This window comes from Parus major, chromosome 9, assembly GCF_001522545.3.
Source record: "Parus major isolate Abel chromosome 9, Parus_major1.1, whole genome shotgun sequence".
Lineage (NCBI taxonomy): Eukaryota > Metazoa > Chordata > Aves > Passeriformes > Paridae > Parus > Parus major.
Window position 1 is genome coordinate 5558609 of NC_031778.1, and position 6033 is coordinate 5564641.

The window sequence follows — 6033 nt, forward strand, 5'->3', positions numbered from 1 at the left end:
GGAACGGGAGCGAGTCAATGAGGTGTAGGCGGGGCCTCGGGACATAGGCGGGGATATCTCAGAGGAGCGGGCGGGGTCTCTGAGGGCTGGGGGGGCGGTCTGTGGGCTGGGGGGGGGGGGTTCTGTGGGCTGGGGGGGGGGGGTTCTGTGGGCTGGGGGGATCTGTGCATGTGGACGTGGTGTAATGCGCTGTGGGGCCTGAGGCGGTGGGCGGGAACGCGTGAGGCGGCCGCGGGTGGAGCCCGTGAGGGGCCGGGTATGGTGGGTACGGCCGGACCTGCAGAACCTCGAGCCGGAACCGCGAGGCGGGCACCTCGAGCCGTCGTGAGGTGCTCCCGACCAGCCCTGGGCCGGGCGGGATGTGTGCAGGAATCCCAGCTGGCCCGGACAGGGCTGCCGAGAATTGCTACAGCATCACCTGTGTGGGCCGGTACGGACAGACAAGCACCAGGGACTTGGGGCTGAGTGCGGTAAGGGAGGCCAAACCACGACTTGCTACCTGAGGTTTACCCTGTTTTCTAGTACTTGATGACAGCAGCCTCAGTATTCTGATATTACGTGCCAGTTCTCACAACACTAGGTTATAGCCTTGCGTGGCCAAACTAGATATTAAGGTGCCAAGCTTTGGCAGACACTTTTAACACTGTAGTTTACTACTGGACACAAACGAGTCTGGAATGGAGAACAGAAAAACATATTGGTTACATGTATCTTTTAGTCACCTTCATTGCAATGTTAGTCTCCTTCAAGAAATTTCCTCCTACGGCGACTTGTGTTGGTTTTATTGTGACTCAGCCTTCTGCAGCCATCGCTTGCTGTTTTTCAGCCTGACTCCTCGCTTTGTTCCAGCGTGTTGGATCATTCCACGGGATGCCAGTGTAGCACAACAGCGCCTTGAACCACGTGTAGTGCTGTGAGTGAGGGCAGTGTCACCTTGTTCTTTGTCCTGTGGTGTTCCCAAGTCTTCTGTAGTATTCTTGTTTGCTCCTAAGGACACCCACGTTGATTTAGTGCTCAAGGAATGAGATTCTTGGAGCACTAAGGAATTTTCCTGAAACTGCTCCAAATTTCACTTCATGGTTCTGTTTCTTGCTTCTACAGTCAGTTTTATGGTGGGACAGGGAAAAGACAAGAAGTTAAGAGGGCAAAGATGAGCACTATCATCCATTCACTATTTATAGAGATAATAGCAAGCATCCTTTGCTGGCTTTGCTCTTTTATGGATAAAGAGCATGGTTGTGGTGATATTGCCCATTGTAAACCAGCACCTGTGATATAAATATGCACACATATACACACACACACACACAAAGGAAAAGCACAACAATACCTGTCAGATAGCACTATGTGCTCTCATTTTAAAGAATTCTGGACCGTGCTCCCAACTTTTATTCTCCCCCAGTGGAAGCTGGAACAGCCACATCCATCACACCCTGATGTGCACACTAAGCAGGGAAAGGTTTTTGCTACAGGTCACTGATAGTCTGGGAACAGTTTCTCAGAGAAGCTGTGGCTGCCCCATCCCTGGAAATGTCCAAGGCCAGGTTGGATGGGGCATGGAGCCACATGGATAACCTGGGATAGTGAAAGGTGTCCCTGTCCATGGCTGGAGGTTGGAATGAGATGGGTTTTAAAGTCCCTTCCAGCTCAAACCATCCTGTGATTCTACCACTCCACAGCATTCCTGGTTTGCCATGTATCATCCCACGATGATTCCTTCCCAAGGAAGGTTTCTCCCTGTACAAGCAATACCACGGCTTGCCAGGAGGTGTTGCTTTGAAACCACGCAAATATCAGAGCTCAAAAGTCATGAGATAGGCTTGTATTATTAAAAGTAACTAACATACTTTGTTTTGTCAGGGAAAAATCGAGGTCCTACCTTTGAAATGGCGATTTTTGTTTAAGACAATTTAGATCTTAAAAGCTGAGTGTGATACAGAGTGAGATAAATACAGAACAGACAATCCACTTGGTGGGAATTGCTGGGAGTTTGTACATTGCTAACATACCTGTCAGACCAGCTTTGTGTGCAAAGTTGTTCATGGCTTTGCTGTTGCAGGGCTGGATGCTAAAATATACATAAATACAGACCAGGTTTGATGCAATGAGGAGCTTTAGTGGGATAATCCTGGGTTTCAAGAAGCCAAGGAGCAGAATAAAGCCTCAGTAAGACAAAAGTCCTTCAAGCCCAGTTTGACAGTGCTTGGAGCAACCTGGTGTAGTGGAAGGTGTCCCTGGCCATGTCAGGGTATGGAATGGGATGAGCTCTAAGGTCCCTTTCAACTCAAACCAGTCTGTGATTCCATGCTAAAGTCATGCTCACAGGGCTGTGTCACTGCTCTGCACACCTGCACACACATATTACATAAACAAAAATGAGCTGTTTATTTCTAAGGGGGAATGCAGAGTTGGATATACAGCTGTTATCCGCCTGCATACAAGGTTTTAAGTTATTAAATGTATTAAGAGGGGCAAAGTTAACTATGCATTTTATTATGCCCAGCCTTACTTCTCAAGACAAAACAGGAAGCAGAGGTTTCAAGACATTTAAAACCCTTTTTTTACTACAGAAAAAAAAAGGTACCCTCAAAGATACCCAGCTAGGATGAAAAGGTTTTTAAATATGTCTTTATCACATCAAGCTGAAACAACCTCCATGGCTGAAAGAAGCTGTGGCTCTTCAGCAGAAATTTAAACTCTGAAATAGGATGATATTCCATGGCCCACAGTGTGCCTTGCTGTGTCATTGTGGTTATCACACTTGTTCCAGCTGTGCCTTTGTGAGATCTCCCTGTGCCAGCCCTGAGGCACTGAACTCCAGCTCACTGAGGCTCTGGGAGACTGGGTTTTGGGGACAGTTTGGAAAATGAACTTAAAGTTATCAGAGGACGCCTCCTAAGGGTGTGATAACCAAAGGAGACTTGGAAAACTATTTTGTGATCAAATGTTTACCAGTATTGGCTTTTACCACACATGAAAGGACCAGACAAAGGTTACAAAAGTTCAACAGCAATTTTTACAACAGATAATTTTTAAGGGGAGAAAAACTAAAAATTAAAAAACGTAGCTGTAAAAGAGAAAGCAGAAAATGGTGTTTGTTGGATTTAGCTGGCCATCCAAGCTGTCATTTCAACAGCAAGGTGTAATTCAGGCCTGAAGTTTAGACTAGCTGATGACAAGAACCAGTAAATTTTCAGAGTTCCTGCCCCTCTCAGCACTGTGGCTGTGAGCTTTACCACAAATCTCCTCTCAGATTGCACAATACCACTGTCCATGTTCTTCAGAGGCTGTTCCCACAGAAATACTCTACTCCTCCAGCTGGGACATTACTGCACTCACCTCTTCCAGTGTCTCTGGGTGCAGAAATGGACAGGGTTTGTCCAGCTGCCAAAAAAAAGCATTTTCCAAGATTTTTTTGTTCATTGTAAATAAGATTAGAGCAAATAAAGCTGCTTCTTCTGGAGTACCTTGCAGCACTGATACACTGGAAGAAAAATTAAGCTGAGGCTCCTAGAAATAAAGTACTTGTTTTTATCATTCAGCACTTCCTGCACAAGCTGATGATCACAGGGGGCTGTAGGAATTTGTGTTGCTCCAGTTCAGAAAGAAGCAGGAGTCTTTCCTCTACTGTGATGCTTTCTGAAGGGTTTGGAAGACAAAGCAGAACATTCACATCCATTAAAATCTGTCCTTTGGTGAATACTCTCATTCCCACTTCTAGTACTGGAGTTTCTAAGGGTTTGCTATTCCTGTCTTAGAAGCCTTTTTCTAGAGGTGGGTGCTAGGCGTATTTTCTGGGCATTATTCTCTAATGTATGCTGAAAAGACCAGTAACCAGAGGGATCTGGAATAGTGAGATCTCTTTTCTTTTGGCAGGCCTAGGGCTAGAGAAAGTTGCCACCTTGTCCTGTGGTTTCATGGCCCACAGCTGCTTTCCAGTGAAGCACAAACTGCCAGGCAGCCCCTGCTCAGCTTTAGAACAGCAGGGCTGACAGAGACCTGCACAGCCTCTTGGGGAACCAAACAAAAGCTACAGGAACAAACTGGACCATCCTGATAACATTTTGCCAAGATGAGGTGCATTGACAGACTCTGCAACCTGTACCCTTCCCATGTGCAAGATCGGCTCAGATGTAGCAGAACTGCACAGCCTTGGGTCTGATTTATGTGAAAAAAGCAATGCTAGGAGAGGAAAACACGGGCAGAAGCGTAACTGGGGCCTATGTCATGCACTTATCTTTCCCCATTGGTTTGGGAGCTGGATTTAAGCTCAGGCCTTTGCCCTTGGTCATTGCACAACTTCCAAGGCTTAGTATTACTCTGCTGTATACACTGAAATGCTTTTCTTCTTCTCACTACCAAACTCCATTCATCTTGAAGGAAAAAGGGAAAAGAAGACAGGCATAAGGCCTACAACCTTAAATATTACTTGAACTTTTCCATGACAATGTAGAAATTTGTTTTGGGGTTTCTTTCCTATGAGCTCTCTTTTCCCAAACACTGCTTTCTTCTGATTTTATTAGGGCTTGAAATGGGGCTGTTTTATCACAACTAGAGCAGTTATATTATTAAAGGACAAGTAGATCAGACCTGTAAATTATAAACACAAAGTACAAGTTAGAGTGATCTTTGGTTTCATTCTGGTTAATAAAAATTCAGCAGACCAGCTAGCTCTCCAAGGCACCACTTGCACCATTTTTATTAACTCCCAGAACATGCGGCTTTACAAGCAAATGCCAGAGTATTACTGCTAGTTTGTGGGGGGTTGTAACATTATATAATAAATGCCAGAAGAGCTGGAGTGATACACCACAACAGCTATAACAATAAAGGCTATATAAAAGCAGCAATAAAGTTGCTTTGAGTGAAGGACCTTTCTGTACATGTAAATCAATTTCTAAAATTGTGTACACCTGTTCCACACCAGGGAAGGAGCTGTAGCCATTCTGCCCAGGGACTGACTTTTAAAAGCCAAGAGACATAAAGGGGAGATTATAGAAATATAAATAAGAATATAACAATAGGTAGATAAGAATCCTTTCTTTCCCTTAAATAACATTTTAGAGCAACAGATACATGTTGTAACATTAGAAACAAAGTTTCCTCCCCACCACTCAGCTTGTTTTACAGTAGCATCACTGCACTGAACTGAGGGGCTGGTGTGAAGTGGTGCCCAGGGGGACCAGGGGGACAGTGCTTGACTGGGAGCACACATTAAATCCCAGTATTGTCCCAGAATAGGTTCTTTCACCCAGCATACAAGATTCCAATCCAACACTGAGTTGAGGTATTTGATTTATTTACATTTCTGTACAGAAAGGAGGCTGGGTAGCAAATCCACAAAACCAGCACAACTATCAAACCTTCTCACTTCTTATACATTTTAGCAAATGAAGGTATTGATGGTCATTGGCTGGAAGTTTCACTGTTCTCTCATTAATTAGTAGTTTATCTTCTATTGATTAATGATTCTCTCATTTCTCATACTAATTAGCCCAGTCTTCCTCTTCTTTTGGGTCAATGTTTCTTGGGTCAGTGGTCTGTGAGTCGCTGGTCATGATCTGCCCCTGCCAAAATTACCATTTACCCATCAGAGCTGATTTTGGTACAATTGTTGGGTTGGCTCTATTGGCTTCTTCCTTATTCTGGGGGTTCTGCCAAATGTTCTTGTAGCCTCTAAGCTCTGCATTCTGTGTGCCCACTCTCAGTGCCACATCACACACATCCTTCTTCCCAAATGCTGTCAACCTTTCTCCCTAGGACTGAGATCATTGAAACATGTGGAGCCCTACACCTTAACAAGGCAATTTTACCAAAAAGGAATTTCTCTTTCCAACACCTGGACATCACTTAGAGCTTGCGAGCTCCTGTTTCACGGATCAAATCTCCTTCCTAGTTGATTAGGCTTGAAAGTTACAACGATCAAACATTAATGAACATCCTTTCTTAAGAAATATTTCCGTATTCCGCATTTTGCAAGCCCAGTGGAGGCAGCTCTCTGCGGGCCGGGGCCGGGGCCAGCCCCGCGGTGAC

General features: G+C 45.1%; 1 long non-coding RNA gene across 1 annotated transcript; it reads left to right on the forward strand.

Moving 5' to 3' along the window:
• The first annotated feature begins 204 nt into the window (after positions 1-204).
• On the forward strand, positions 205-4872 carry LOC117244888. Its single transcript, XR_004498797.1, has 2 exons — positions 205-913; positions 3877-4872. It is a non-coding gene; the product is annotated as an uncharacterized LOC117244888 (long non-coding RNA).
• Positions 4873-6033: the final 1161 nt, after the last annotated feature.